Genomic DNA, 14,304 nt, shown 5'->3' with positions numbered 1-14,304 from the left:
AATCGAAGCTTTCTTCGGGATTTTGAGTTCCTTGGTGTACAAAAATAACTGCAGAGCCACGAATTGCAAACACTTGATTGGTAGAATCACGAGATGCGTTCGCAAAGTTGACATGATAGCTGTACTACGCTCCTGTTCGGACATCAAACGGAAGCTTCGCCGAACAGCCGATTATGGACCGTTTTCAAATGTACACTGATTTTTTTTTCAACAAAGGATAATGTATCTTTAATTTCGGTAAATCAGATCTTTTTTATATATCTTTGTCTTTTTTTGACAGCTAGAGAAAAAATTTTTAGTTGTTACCCGTTATATATATTTTTACGTTGATCGGTTTAGTAGTTTCCGAGTCTATAAGGAACGTGCAGATAGACAGAAATCCATTTTTACATATAAGCTAACGTTTGCTCTACCATCTGTCACTAATACCCGTGTAATATAAGAAGGCTTAGAGCTTTCTGACAGCTCTAGCACCCACACATGCGAACACCGAATACAGCACCACATACAGCAGCCCCCCGAATAACGCGGTTTCAAATAAGAACGTGTCCAATAAGGTTGGTCTCGAGTGATTCGTTTAAAGCGGGCGATCGTCCTTATTGGAGTCTACGTAGCATAGAGTAAGAAGGGGTAAAAGTGCGATGGGGGTAAAAGTGCGATTCAATGAATTATCTGTGCAGATTTCGAGTAAATTGAATACATTGGCATGGATGGGTGACTACTTTGACAGTTTGAATCTAACGTAAACTTTGGTTGCTTACGAAGCATAGTTGCTGAGTTATGTGGAAATATTATTTTAGGGCGGTTTTGGTGTAATTTTTCGTTATACGGTAAATACGATATTAAGAGGAGCATATTACTTGCTGAAAATTTGTAGCAGCGTTTTAAATCACTCACATATCTGTTTTAAAAATACGGTGAAAATAATTTACAAAATATATTTCGCTTTTCCATAATTTAATCAAACCTCGTCAAGCGCATAGCGGGGTAAAAGTGCTATTCACGGACGGGGCAAAAGTGCGATTCATTGACGAGGCAAAAATGTATAGCTAATTATATACAGCTTTAGGCACTATATTACAGATACTACAAATGTAAGATCTGCAGAAAACTGTGTGCTCTACAGATGTTGACCGAAGAAAAACAATGTTTTTCCACTGATGAAACAAAAAACAAACGTTTGGAAAAGTTTCGATCTGACGGAGGCTGCAATACACCAGCGCAAAATAGGAAAGTTGCAAATTGAGAATATTCCTTACCGAAACATACCGCAGATTGAAGATAATATGGTTTTGTTAGCTACTGCTGTGCTAATTTCGTGGATTCGAGTTTCGCACTTTTGCCCCGCTAGTGGGGTAAAAGTGTGAATCGGCACTTGGTCAGAAGAATGAAGAATTTCTTTTGCATAACACTACTATTCCAGATGATTTATAGTTGAATGTGAAGACATTGAGTTACTGCATCACTACAAAATATATTTTGTTGTTGTCCTTCTTTACATCTCACGAACATTGATGACAACTTCAAACATCGCACATATGCCCCGCCCTACTCTATGGGAATTGACTTAATTGGTTCCAACATAGAATAACTCGTGATCCTGACCGTCTGGAAGGTTGGTGTCTTCGACAGAGTTGTTCAGCACATCAACGGGTTTTCATTGGATTATATTATTGCGGAATTGTCTGACTACGTGGCGCTAGCGTATATGTAATACTCTTACACAGGCTGTATCTTGCGCTGCTGATATCTTCGGGAAGATTGCTCAAATGACTGCTGTCGCGACTTCCATTCTCCCACTTCAGGAGCAAGTCACACACGCGACCTATATCGGCTAATATATCCAACAGACTGAATCGCTAATTGAGAATGAGTATTTGTTTCCCTTATAGAATGTCTCTTACTCCCTTACTCAACAATTTTCGATGTCGCGCTATCTCAGTCTGACTCAGCTTAGGTCACTGATACTGCGCGAACGCTCTCAACCTAATCTAAAATTTCGAGTAGTCTAATTGTACACTCTAAATTGTGGTCAATCATATTTTAATTTTATCATACTGACTTTTTACCAGTTCATGCCGTATCTACTACAACTGCCAGCTTCAAGACGGTACGAAAAACTGTACCAAAACTGAGATTCGTAACAAGATATTGCTGCCAGGCCTTTGATAACCATCTTTTCTGATGGCTTTTTTCCGAAATAATTGATAATTGGAGACAATCGAGCATTGTTTTCCTTTGACACTAGTCCATAAAGACATCGATGAGCTTTTGCATTATACGGCAGTTTTCAAACGATTGGATCAGTCCAAAAAATTTCGCAATTTAGGGTCATCTTTAAATGGTTGGATCAGTCCACAAATCTTAAGATTACTAGCATAGAGCAGAAACAGCAGAAAATACTGAAATACAGCACATACATCACACATTTTGGGTGAAAAACAATTTTTTACCAAGTTATATAAACAAACAAGAAGTGTTTTCACATAATCGATTTCAAGCATGTACGATGATTCCGCAGAAGGACAGAATTACTTAATAATAAAGGATTATACAGATGAATAAGAAGAAAAAGTTACCAGTCCAGCTGAACTAGTTCTTCAGAATTGGTTAATTAAGAGCAATCTTATTGCTTAGGGGAGTGTCGTCGTGGTTGGGCCACGTTTTGGAACTCGCCCATAATTTTCCTTTCAAAAGGAATTTTGGCAATCTAAATACATAGTTGCGAAGGTCTAAGAATAAGGTATGTTTCCGGAAAGTTTTGAACTGATTGCTTGAAAAATAAAAAAGTTATAGGCATTTACGTGAAGACAAAAATTGTTGTCATAGTCGGGCCATGTTGTACGGGTTAGGCCATCGCAGAAAATCTAAGACATACGTATTGAAATTCTATATAGAGACATGAAAAGAATGAATTCCGTGAACCACGGCTCATATAGGTACAAATACCTTATTTTTAATTGCATTTTTGCGAAATTTTGGCGATCTTGTAAAATCAATATTGCTACAATCGCCTTTTCCGAAGTGTACAACTACAATGAAAAAAAACAACAAAGATCTAGGTTTTTATCGTATTAATTTTGCTTTATTTCATCACATTTTACGTGAGTGACATTCTCTAGCGATTATTGCGCTTCTGCGCTTAAAATTATGGTGGCCCAACCATGACTACTCAAGTGGCCCGACCTTTACAAATAGCGCTTTTCTAGTATTTCACTTTGGCCTTCCCAAACACCTTACTGGAGGGATTTTTTCTATAGTCTTCGTGTGCAGCACAACACACTTCATACATTTTCAAAATTTATCTCGATAATTGCATTTCATGAATCATTTCTTGAAGAAAAGTTCATTGCGCCTGGAAAACTTTTTTTTGTAAGATTTAGTAACTGAATTCAGTACGGGTGTTTTGAATACACGATCGAAACTCACAATATTGTAAAAAGTTAGCTATCACAGTAAGAAGTTTTACAATGGTTGTATCATTGATATCAAGAGTTACTAAAACTGTAAAATCGTGATGGCCCGACCATAACAGTGGCCCGACGATAACGACAATACCCTACATGTACTCCATTTTTAAGGAAGAAGCTTCACATATACCGTATGTTGGACTTTTACAACCAACAGGCACTCCAATGACGCTTGTCCAAATCAATATTCTATCAATCCTCGAAAAAGAAATAGAACCAGCTCCGCTATTTGGAAACTGTATTCCCCACAGCAAGTCATCGTTTATCATTACTACCACTCTGCTTCAGCAGACTGCTTCATTTTGACAAGCTCTCTCCGCGAGGCCACATCGCGCACAATAGAAAATTCAAACGTCACGCACGCAACCAGCGGTATTTATTCTCGACCCGCAGCCCGATGCCCACTACTGCTGGCCGCCATCCCAGCCAGCTGGAAGAGGTAGGTACCTGCTGCAGACTATATTTGGGCCTGATCACGACCCAAACCGATCGACCAAACGACCTGTTCGAGCGGGTTCCACACCGTGTTGTGGATTTTCTTAGAAATTGATGGCTGACCTTCGATCCCCACGTAGGATTCCATTTAGGGAACCTCTTGCCTAGCCGTCGTCTGTAGACGGCATACTGTACCAAATAAAAAAAATTATTCAATTTTGGAGTGGAAAGCACTTACATTACGCATGATAATCGAAAAGTGTTAAACCGGGCGCACGCTTCATGTCAGCAAGCGAGGCGCCAAAATAGCGAAAACGGCAGCACCTAGACTGGAGAGTCTCAGAATGACATCAGACATGAGTTTGCACTCCTCATGACTCAATCGTGCAAACAGAAATGGCATAGTGCGTTTTGTCCCGGCCGGTTATTGATTCCGCATCCGGCCAAGGTCAAGCATCTGTTTCGTTCGGTGTAGTTGTTCCTTCGGTAGGTGGTGTGTTTGAACTCATTGGCGCAACTCCGGATTGAGTTTTAAGGCCACTGTTGGAGATTTTAGACAACATCAGCAACAGAAAATTTTTCTTCATGACTTATTTTAGAAGCAGAGGCAGTGCGAGTTCTGATTCTTGTAGCAAGTAGCAACGGCTGTTGTGATGAAGAGATTCCTGGAATTGCAAAACGGCGCGGCGCACCAGTAGCAAAGCATAAGAGCGTAAAATTAAACGAGTTTTTTGATGCCGGAACGAATTTGGCTGGTGCTAATTTGAATCGATCGGGAAGTTTTACTTCTCTGGACGGTACATGGGAAGTGGAGCCAAAGTTAGATTTGAATTGGTTGAAACAGTGATTTTCGGTAGCGGATGACCGTATTGGGAAATGTGATTAGCGTAGTGCAATTCATGCGGTATAAGCTAAAATTCTTTATTTCTACCGGTTGTTGACCGGTTCGTAATGGTCAAATTTTAATACTAGCTGACCCGACAAATTTTGTTTTGCCACAAATTAAACTGATGATCGAATGATTTTTGTCACAATCTCGAGTTTTACAAGTTTCTGAGGAGTTCTGAGATTGGACGATTCATTTTGGCAGTTACGTAACTATGAAAGCATGGTTAGTTTAATATACAAATTTGCACTTTTTCGTCACAGTAAAGTAGAAAACAACTCCCCACATTGCTTAGCCAGAAAGCGGGTGACAAAGCGGATAGCAATCACCCTTATTCTTGTTTTCGTTCGAATCATATTCGTTCGAAAGCTAAGCCGATCCGTATTCTTGTTTTCGTTCGAATCAATTCGAACGTTCGAACGCCCCTTCCTTTTGTTCATTCGAATATGAGAATAGTGCTTCCCGATTCGTTCGAAACAAACTATTCATACGAATGCAGGATACGGCCGTAAACAAGAATAAAGGTGAATATTCGCCGTGATTGTATAACATTTCGCGAAAAACGCGTGAGTTTTTCTGTTTTCATAGCAAAAAGCACAAAACTCACACATATTGCTTCCCGCTTGATTACATTCTGCTTTGCTTCGACTGCTACCCGGAGCTATGCACATATACATGAAAATTCCTCGTTGAACAGCATAGGCATTTTCTCATGCGATACGTAGCTGTGAGTGAGCGTGAGGGAATGAATCTCTAAATTAATCGCAAAGTTAAACTAAACCGCACATTTAAATTACATGTTTATCTAATTCTTATTAGGCTTGTTACTTTCTAGTTAAGAAATTGTGGATTCCCGCGAAGGAAAAATGTAAATTCCGCCAATATGTTTACCATCTTAATCCATGAATGTGTGCTGCGTATTTCGCTGCTGCTGTTTCCTTTGACGGTAGATTCTCTTTTGCTCTCTGGTTCGTTGTATGAAATGCCAGCTGTGGATGAATGAAGCAAAATGCTCACAGCTGAATTTGGTTCACATCGCATAGCAACAGAGACATCGCGTTTAATAGCGAAAGAAATTCATATGTGAGTTTTGCGCCTGTCATCAAGGTTAAAATTTCTTGTGCTTGAAATCTCATTGAGTTTTTTGCTGCTATGAATTTTTCAACACTGGTTATAAGGCCATTACAAATATTTTATAAAGTTTTTGTCCTTCTGGTGCTGGGCCACTGAAGGGGGGGGGAGGGGGGTGCAAAAAAAACAAAGAGATTTTTTTAATCGATCAAAAAAATTGATTTGAGGCATTTTTATTTAAAGTTTAAACGTGAAAACCAAATCTATTCTTGCTTTTAATATATACGTTATTATTTTCCATGCGAAAATCTACGAAAAAAGACAAAACCGAAAGAAAAAATTTTCGGCCGATTTTCGGAAATTCCGTTGTTTGAATTTTGATTTCTGTTTCGTGCTAGAGGCATTAATTCAACTCGTACACTCATTTTTCGAGTTTTTCAGGCTGTAGAACCCACAGACCATTGATTTTATGAAAAAAAATTAACTCATATCCTACAAATTATTTTTTTGCCCCTCGATTTTTCAAGCCAATTTCCAAGGGCGGGGTGACAAAAACTTTTGAAATTATTTGCAATGGCCTAATGAAATTTATATTTCATTTGTATTGAAGCCCCCCCTCCTCACCAGGAGAGGGATCCTAATTCATCATAGAAAAAATGAACGCCTCCGAAAATCCCCACATGCCAAATTTGGTTCCATTTGCTTGGTTAGTTCTCGAGATAAGAGGAAATTTATATTTCATTTATACGCCACCCCCTCTTAAAAGGGGGAGGGGTCATAATTCACCATAGAAAAAAAAACTCTGCCTTCTAAAGCCCTTACATGCCAAATTTGGTTCCATTTGCTTGATTAGTTCTCGAGTTATGAGAAAATTTGTATTTCATATGTATGGGAGCCCCCCTTCTTAAACAGAGGATTGCGTACGATGATAACTAGGCCGAATAAATTTTCGAGATGTGAGCGGTCGAGGCAAAGTGTTAACGTTAATACAGGACAGAAATTCAAGAGCATCGATTTCGCCCTTTAGGAGTTGGGTAACAACGACTGCTCTTGATATAATTGTCCTGCTACTCAGCGTTTCGATATTAAATAATTTGCATCTGTGCCCATATGGTGGGAGATTCCGAGGGTCCGACCACGGAAGATATCTCAGCGCTCATCTGACGAAGCTCGGTTATACAGTCTCGATTTTGGCTGACCAACTATATGTAAACGGACATCACAGCATAGAAGCCATGTCAAGAATCGATCGCACCAACGAAAAGTATAAAGGTCGCAAGCAATATGAATCACGGAAATCATTAGCTATGCGAATCTTAAAACCTAAATTGCGATTCGCATAACAAATTATGTTGGAGTAGTGGTTTTGAGAGGGTCATTCTATAGTCCAGTTCAACCCCTAGATCTTTAACAAGACAGACAAGTTTAAGATGGTATCTTTCGATCTCGTAAGCGTATACGATTGGAGTCTTGCTTCGACTAAAGGGAATGACTGAGTATTTTGACATACTGATGGTAAGATTATTGAAGTGGCACCACTGATTTATATGATCTTGCAGTTGCTTGCAGTTTTCAACGATCGCACAGTGACGAACGTTTTTAGCTTATCGGCATACAACAAATTGCAGCCAGGAAAAATCACGGAGCAAACCTCGTTAAAGAATATAACGAATAGTAACGGTCCTAATTTACTTCCCTGTGGAACTCCTAGTCGATTACAAAAACTGTACAATTAAGTAGAGCCTAACTTTATAGACAGTTGTCGATTTGTTGTTAGGTAACTCTTAAGCCATCAAAAGCTCCATCCTGATTAACTTTTAGCCAGGCCTTATGTTGCTGTCTACCGTGTAAAATAGCATAATAATTTGTTACTTCTGCACGTTTTTTGGTAAAGTCAAGTCCTGCCGCTATATTCCTCCGCTGTTCGGAAGACTTCGCAGCCAACTGTTGGGGTATAGGACAATAACGGGGTTAGTGCTAAGACCCTATTGACTCAAGTGGTCTCTTCCAGTCCAGATTGCAACCTACGACGACTGGCTTGCTAGACCAGTATCGTATTTGGAAGCCAACTGGGAGGCCCAAGTTTTCTGATATCATTTATTTATCATCACCATATTCCACAGCGATTAGTACCTTGATTTGTTATCATATTTGTCCTGGTATGAGTAAACAGATTTTTCTATTTAGGGTGATTTATGTATTTTGGACACTTCCATTTGATTTTGCCGTAAGTGTCCAAATGTCCAAAAAAGAGTCTTGATTATTTAGGAATATCACAATTACAATTACATTACATTGCACACAAAATAATTCGCTATGACATATCCGCAGACAAGCATATTTCGATTATTAGGGTATGCTGCTACTTCGGCGTAATTGCCTATTCCCGTCCTATCCAACACAAATTATTAAAAATATCAGCATTTTTATGACATACAATGCAAAACAAGTTATTCCCTAATATTTTAGTTTGTTGTCTATCATACGCGATCAATCAAAGTGAGCTGAGATCTATTTAAATGCTTTTTATCATTGAAGAAGTTCTACCAGCCAAATTTCCTACGTTTTTTCGTGCGACGAAGAAGAAAATGTGAACTAATCGTTTTAATTTCCGTTATTCATAAATGAAACTAACTCACGCAAGGTATTCTCGTTATTCTACAGCCAGGAAAACTTGCCTGACCTGTAGAAATTTTGCAGAATAACATTTCTCATGCCGTCCTACACAAATACATGCGCGTTAGCTTCGTAAACATTATTGTGATTTTTAGTTCGGACGATGAAAAATTTTGATGGACGAATTTTAAAACGGTACGACGAATTTAAGAAATAAAGTCAGTTGCATAATTTCAATAAAATATGCTTTAATAATCGCTTTTCAGTGATTTCAAAGTTCACGGATCGGAAGGTAAGTGTGTTTTAGTCAAATCAGCACAAGAACTTTTGAAGTATTCATTAAATCCATCCAACAAATGATGAAAATTAGAATGGCTTTACTTACTACGACGGGAATTAGAAATAAACCCTACTTTGCGGAATTATCGCGCATGCTTAAAATTATTTATGCGAATACACTTCTTTGTTTATACAACTTGGTTTATACAAAAATAATCTAAAGAAAGATTTTTATATTTATTGTTTACTTGTAAGGCCATTGCAAATCATTTTCAAAGTTTTTGTCAACACCCCCCCCCCCCTTGGAAATTGGCTTGAAAATTTGGAGGGCAAAAAAATAATTTGTAGGATATGAGTTAATTTGTTTTATAAAATCAATTGTCTGTGAACTATGCAGCCTGAAAAACTCGAAAAATGAGTGTACGAGTTGAGTTAACGCTTCTAGCAAAAAGCAAAGCCATGGGTTTATACCGTCTTTAGACATTACCCTTCTTTATCGACAAACTTCGCAGCGGGCTGTTAGAGTACAGGAAAATTACGAGGCCAGTGCAACAATCCTACTGACTCTAACTAGCAAGCACCGCCTAGCCGAGATTCGAACATAAGACGACTGGCTTGTTAGACCAGCGTCGTACCTCGAAGCTAACTGGGCGGCTTTACGCTTCTAGCACGAAGTAGTTCAAACAATAAAAATTCCGAAACTCGGCTAAAAAAAATTTCTTTAGTTTTTGTCTTTTTGTTCGTAAATTTTTAAATCCATATTTTTTTTTTTGCTCGATCAAAAAATTCGCTTTGTTTTTTTTTCGCCCCCCCCCCCCTTCAGTAGCCCAACACCGGAGGGACAAAACCTTTTTTAAATATTTGTAATAGCCTAACGTACTTTGACATGTCCTTCTCTCAGCAAAATATTTTTACATGTCAGGTATGTAGAATACACAAATATCTATTATACAAGCTCTTTCTAAACTGTGAAACACACTTTGAAAACTACTTTCAACTTAAGTTATTTATAAAAATCGTCATGTTGAATAACATTCTATTCTATAAAAGATGCATAAAACTATTGTTTTGTCAAAAAGAAGCCAGCCACAAATGTAACACTCTGCATTCGGCATTGTAATACTCCGCAGAGTGATGACACAGCAACATTCACTGGTTGTTTTTCATTTAGTCATCTTCAAGATCATTATAAGCCTAGATTTTCATTTGGCTTGAAAAAATTGACCACAAATGCACAAATTCCAAATTTCCAAATTATGTGCACACTTCGGCCGGGTTTTTCTTAAATTTCCATTCAAAATTGCCTTCTGAATCAAGACACTTTACAATAAAACGCAATGTTCCGATTTTGTCAGCTCCCGATTTTGTCTACCCCCAATTTTATCAGCTTTTTATCCCGATTTTCTCAGTCTATAAATTTTGTTTAACTTTTGTGCTTTTAGACATGATTTATAAAACTTTTCAGCCTGCTTGAAACTATTCCGATTCTCTGGGGAGACTTTTTGAATAAAATGATGCCATCTTGCGACATTGGCGGAACTAGTGCTCATTTCTAGGGAGGCTATAACCCCCGGAATTTTTTTCAACCGTTTTATTTCGTCGGCATATTAAAATTTAATGCACATTAATGCCTTATAATAGTCACGGATCTTATAACAGTCATGCAAATAAACTTTACTCTGAAGTTTTTCGTACCTATAGTTATCAACCTATTGGTTTTTCAAAAATTAAAAAACTTAGTCAACTTTTCTAGCGGGTGCTAAATCTTTTCTAGGGAGGGCTTAGCCCCCCCTAGCTCCCCCCCCCCCCCTAGTTCCGTCAATGTCTTGCGAGTAATTCGGGGTCAAAATTAGGGTATTTTTATAGTAAAAGTTCTATAGTTGCGCTACAATTTATTTTTACTATTTGTACAACTTTGTAAAACAAGAAAAAGTCATACAACTACAAAAACAGCTAAAATAGAAAAACTGATTTTAACGATTTTTCATATATGAGAAATAGGATTTTTTTGTTTTTGCAGAAGACCTTCCATTTACTGTTTCCAGTAAAATATCATGTAATAATATGTTGTAAAACTTTGCCAAATACATCAATGTGTTGTACTGAAACTAAGGAAAAATAAATTTTTTATTGCACTTTTAGGGGGATTAATCAAAATTTATATTCCGCTGGACGATAAAAATTTTAATTTTAAGAAACTCTTCCAAAGGTTCCATAAACCTAAAACCAAGTTTTCCCGCTCAAAGCTAATGCGCACCAAAAAAGTTTCTGGACCAGTGTGCTGTGCCCGGTTCATTGAGCTTTCGGTTGACCAACTGAGGGCTAAAATTTAATTTTTAATAGAAGTCTTCGATATTGCAAGGTCTTAAGTGTTGAATTTTTAAAAAATTTCGAAAAAAATTTACCCGATTTTGTCTGTTTTCCCATTTTTTCAACCCGAATTTCAACATGGGGCTGACAAAATCGGAACATTACTGTATATTATTTTTCATTCAGAATTGCGCTGTCGTGAAGAAAGGTTGACACAGCGACACTCGCTGGTTTCCTTTCGGCAGTTAACTCGGTAACTGAAATTAGAAGTCCAGCAAGTATAATCAGAAATTCAAATAATACGCCGCATCAAACACAAAACTTTCACGATCCCGTATTGCGTATTGCAATTTGCAAATGTTACTCTTCTCCCCAATCAAAATCGGAACGTCTTACATGGAAAAAACAGGCTTCAAGATAATTTATATTTCGGTAGTAGTGAGAAAGAAGGAACTTTTCTCTGTAATTCTAGCATATATTAGATAAAGAGTGGAATTAACAGAAAAAAATTAATCTTTCTCAACCAACAGACTACCACTACCAGGGACATCATTTCAGTGTAACAGCAATTTCTTTGGCGAAAATTTGGTTGCAAAATAGCAGAAAAAACAAATTTTCGAAACATCGACATATAAAATAAAATCTTCTTCAGTGCATATTTTTCTATAACCGTTGTCTACAACTCTGTCGATAAGAGCATCCGTGCGTCCGAGTGCTTCACAACAAATAACTAATAATGTAAAGTTTTTGTTCCGAATCAATTCGCGCATTCGTATGCGTGTTTTGGCAAATCCAAAGCGATTCAGGATAGAATAATAATCACGATTATCAACACAAAATTTATTTGTTTTTTAAGTGACTATAATTAATTGCAAATAAATTTTAAGAAACATCCCTTCATCACCGGGTAATGGTTTTCAAATAACTTTGTTGCGCCCAATAAACCGAGGCACTTTTCGCTAAATTAATATCCTATTTTCGGGAGCCAACGCAAGATCCGCCGAAAACCGAGCACCTCTAATCACGATCACTTTAATTTGACGAGCATTTTGCCACGGGCTCCTCATGGCAAGCGCGGAACGTGCACCGGAACGTTCCACGGATCGTTCGTTCTTCAGTCGGTATCTTCAATATACCTACAACAACATACTTTTGGTCCAAAGACGCGCGCGCTCACACAAACACAAAAAGCCAAAGCCAACCGCACACCCATCGATCTGCTGCGCTCATGTACAAGGATACCCATTCCGAGTGCTACTGTATTTCGTTCCTGTTTGGAGCCCCGCGAAATAACCGGCCAAACTTTCCTCGGTTCGGTTCGGAGCATGAAACTGAACGGGGCTTCTTTATGTTTTGTTTTGATTTCGCTGTTTTCTTTCTGCCGGTTTGTTCCTTTCCGAACAATAATTTTCTCATGCCACTTTTATTGCACAACTTTTTTTTTCTTCCTTCAGGTTTCGACATGCTGTCATAGTGACGAACATCGAGTGGAACAACAAAGAATTGTGAACATAAGGAAGTCGAGACCACCGGGCAGTTACAGCATCATGCAAATTGGTTTGCTCCACATTCTGCCGAATCCGTCGTGCTTGTTTGCGTTTCACCTAGGACGAATGTGTCGATTCGTGACCCACAAAATTTGCACTTTTATTCTGTCATAAAACATTAATATCTTCTACCATTGTTATCACATTCTCTCCCTAATTTTCTTTCCGATTTTAGCACCCAACTTCTTTACACACTTAAAAAATATATACCATCAAGTAGAACTCTGAAAAACATCAATCAACGAATCATATTTCTGAATGCTTCTTTTCTTCGTCTGTTTATTTCCTACACGCACGCTCGTAAACCGGAGATATTCAACCGCAAATTACTAGATTAATTCGAGCCCGAACAGGAAGAGATGCAGCATAAAAATCTGGTCACCATCCCTGCGGCCACCATATAATGTTTTAATAACGCGTACACACCAAATACAGTTTGATTGATCCAAACCCACTTCTCACAAACCGGCAATAAAGGCACTTATCTCCCCGAGTGGACTTTTGCGTTAGACTCTCGAAAATAGGATCAGATAAGCAAGAAACGCGTACGCAAGATCTATGGCGCAACAATCACCATCAGTTCCTGCAGATCCTAACTGGCCGCCACAGAGGAAACTACCGCACGCTCGCTCGCGCTGAGCTGGTTCGCTAACTTCGGACGGGAAAAACGCGTTCACTCGCGACGACCTCCACGGTGCTACTGCCGCCAGACTGAGCGCCGAGCCGGGTCCACCTTGCAGCAGCAGGATGAAACACCGGCAGCACCAACGACGACGACGTCGAAGACGATGACGACGCAACAGGAGAGTGGTACGCGCCGCGGCCGCACTCAGATCGTCCGTCGCGTGAAGCGAACAACTCTCGCGAAGTCGTGCGCCTCGACGACCGTCCGTCGCGCTGAGTTTTGCAGGATGCTACCACCTACCAAAAGCAACAACATGCCGCGCCGCCACCGCGCCGGTGAGTTCTTCCACAATGGCAAAAACAACGGCGCTGGTTAGCAGGCTGGCACGCGGATTTTCGCGTTCATCGCGGCTGCTGCTGTTGCTGGCTGGTGCTCTCGCGCGTTTCTCGAGAGAGATGTTGTAATCTATAATCTTGAGCGGAGTGGAGATGTGAGCCGATTCCTTGCGGGCACCGCGAACGATTGATGACGGTTCATGTTGGAATTGACTTAGAACGTGTGAATGATGTTGGATACAATACGGCCGATTATTTATGTTTTTCTGTTATTTTAAGACTTTTGCTTTTGATTTAGGTAATTTTAGATCCTTTGCACAAAAGGTGGAAAAAGTTGTTTGCACTGGTGTGCTCAGATGAAACAGAGGGCACCGACCCGTCAAAAGAATGTATTAACGTGGCAAAAACAAATAATCGTTGGAGTGTGCAGCTATTTTACCTTGCAATTAATTTACTAATCGAAGAAATACCGCTTGGAGTAGGTAAAAGTTTCCGAACTTCCGTGTTACATCATGGGATTTTATACATTAAATATTATGCCTCTGCTTGGGACCACCTGAGGACTTGGATTTGAACCTTGTAGTTAGACTGGACAGTAAAGATTAGATGACAAAAATTTGGATTTGAATTTGAATGCGAACTTGAACGTGAACTTGAAGTTTTGTGTGATTAAGAATTTAAAATTGACCTTGAATTTAGAGTTCAAATTGGACTTGAGGTTGGACCCAAA

At 39.0% G+C, this 14,304-nt stretch overlaps 1 protein-coding gene across 3 annotated transcripts in view; it reads right to left on the bottom strand.

Annotated features, from left to right (window-relative positions):
• The window catches only part of LOC128741199 (laminin subunit alpha-1), a 109,990-nt gene extending 96,723 nt beyond the window's left edge, over positions 1-13,267 (bottom strand). For 2 of the 3 annotated variants that reach the window (XM_053836827.1, XM_053836829.1), the window contains exon 1: positions 13,070-13,246. The gene's annotated coding sequence lies outside the window, so the exon portion shown is untranslated. Of the gene's footprint in view, positions 1-13,069 lie in introns of all 3 variants that reach the window. The other variant, XM_053836828.1, reaches the window with a different exon arrangement.
• Between the last annotated feature and the right edge of the window lie 1,037 nt (positions 13,268-14,304).

The sequence above is a fragment of the Sabethes cyaneus genome, chromosome 3 (assembly GCF_943734655.1).
Source record: "Sabethes cyaneus chromosome 3, idSabCyanKW18_F2, whole genome shotgun sequence".
Lineage (NCBI taxonomy): Eukaryota > Metazoa > Arthropoda > Insecta > Diptera > Culicidae > Sabethes > Sabethes cyaneus.
Note: the sequence above shows the minus strand (reverse complement) of the source record. Positions and strands in the feature narration are given on the sequence as shown.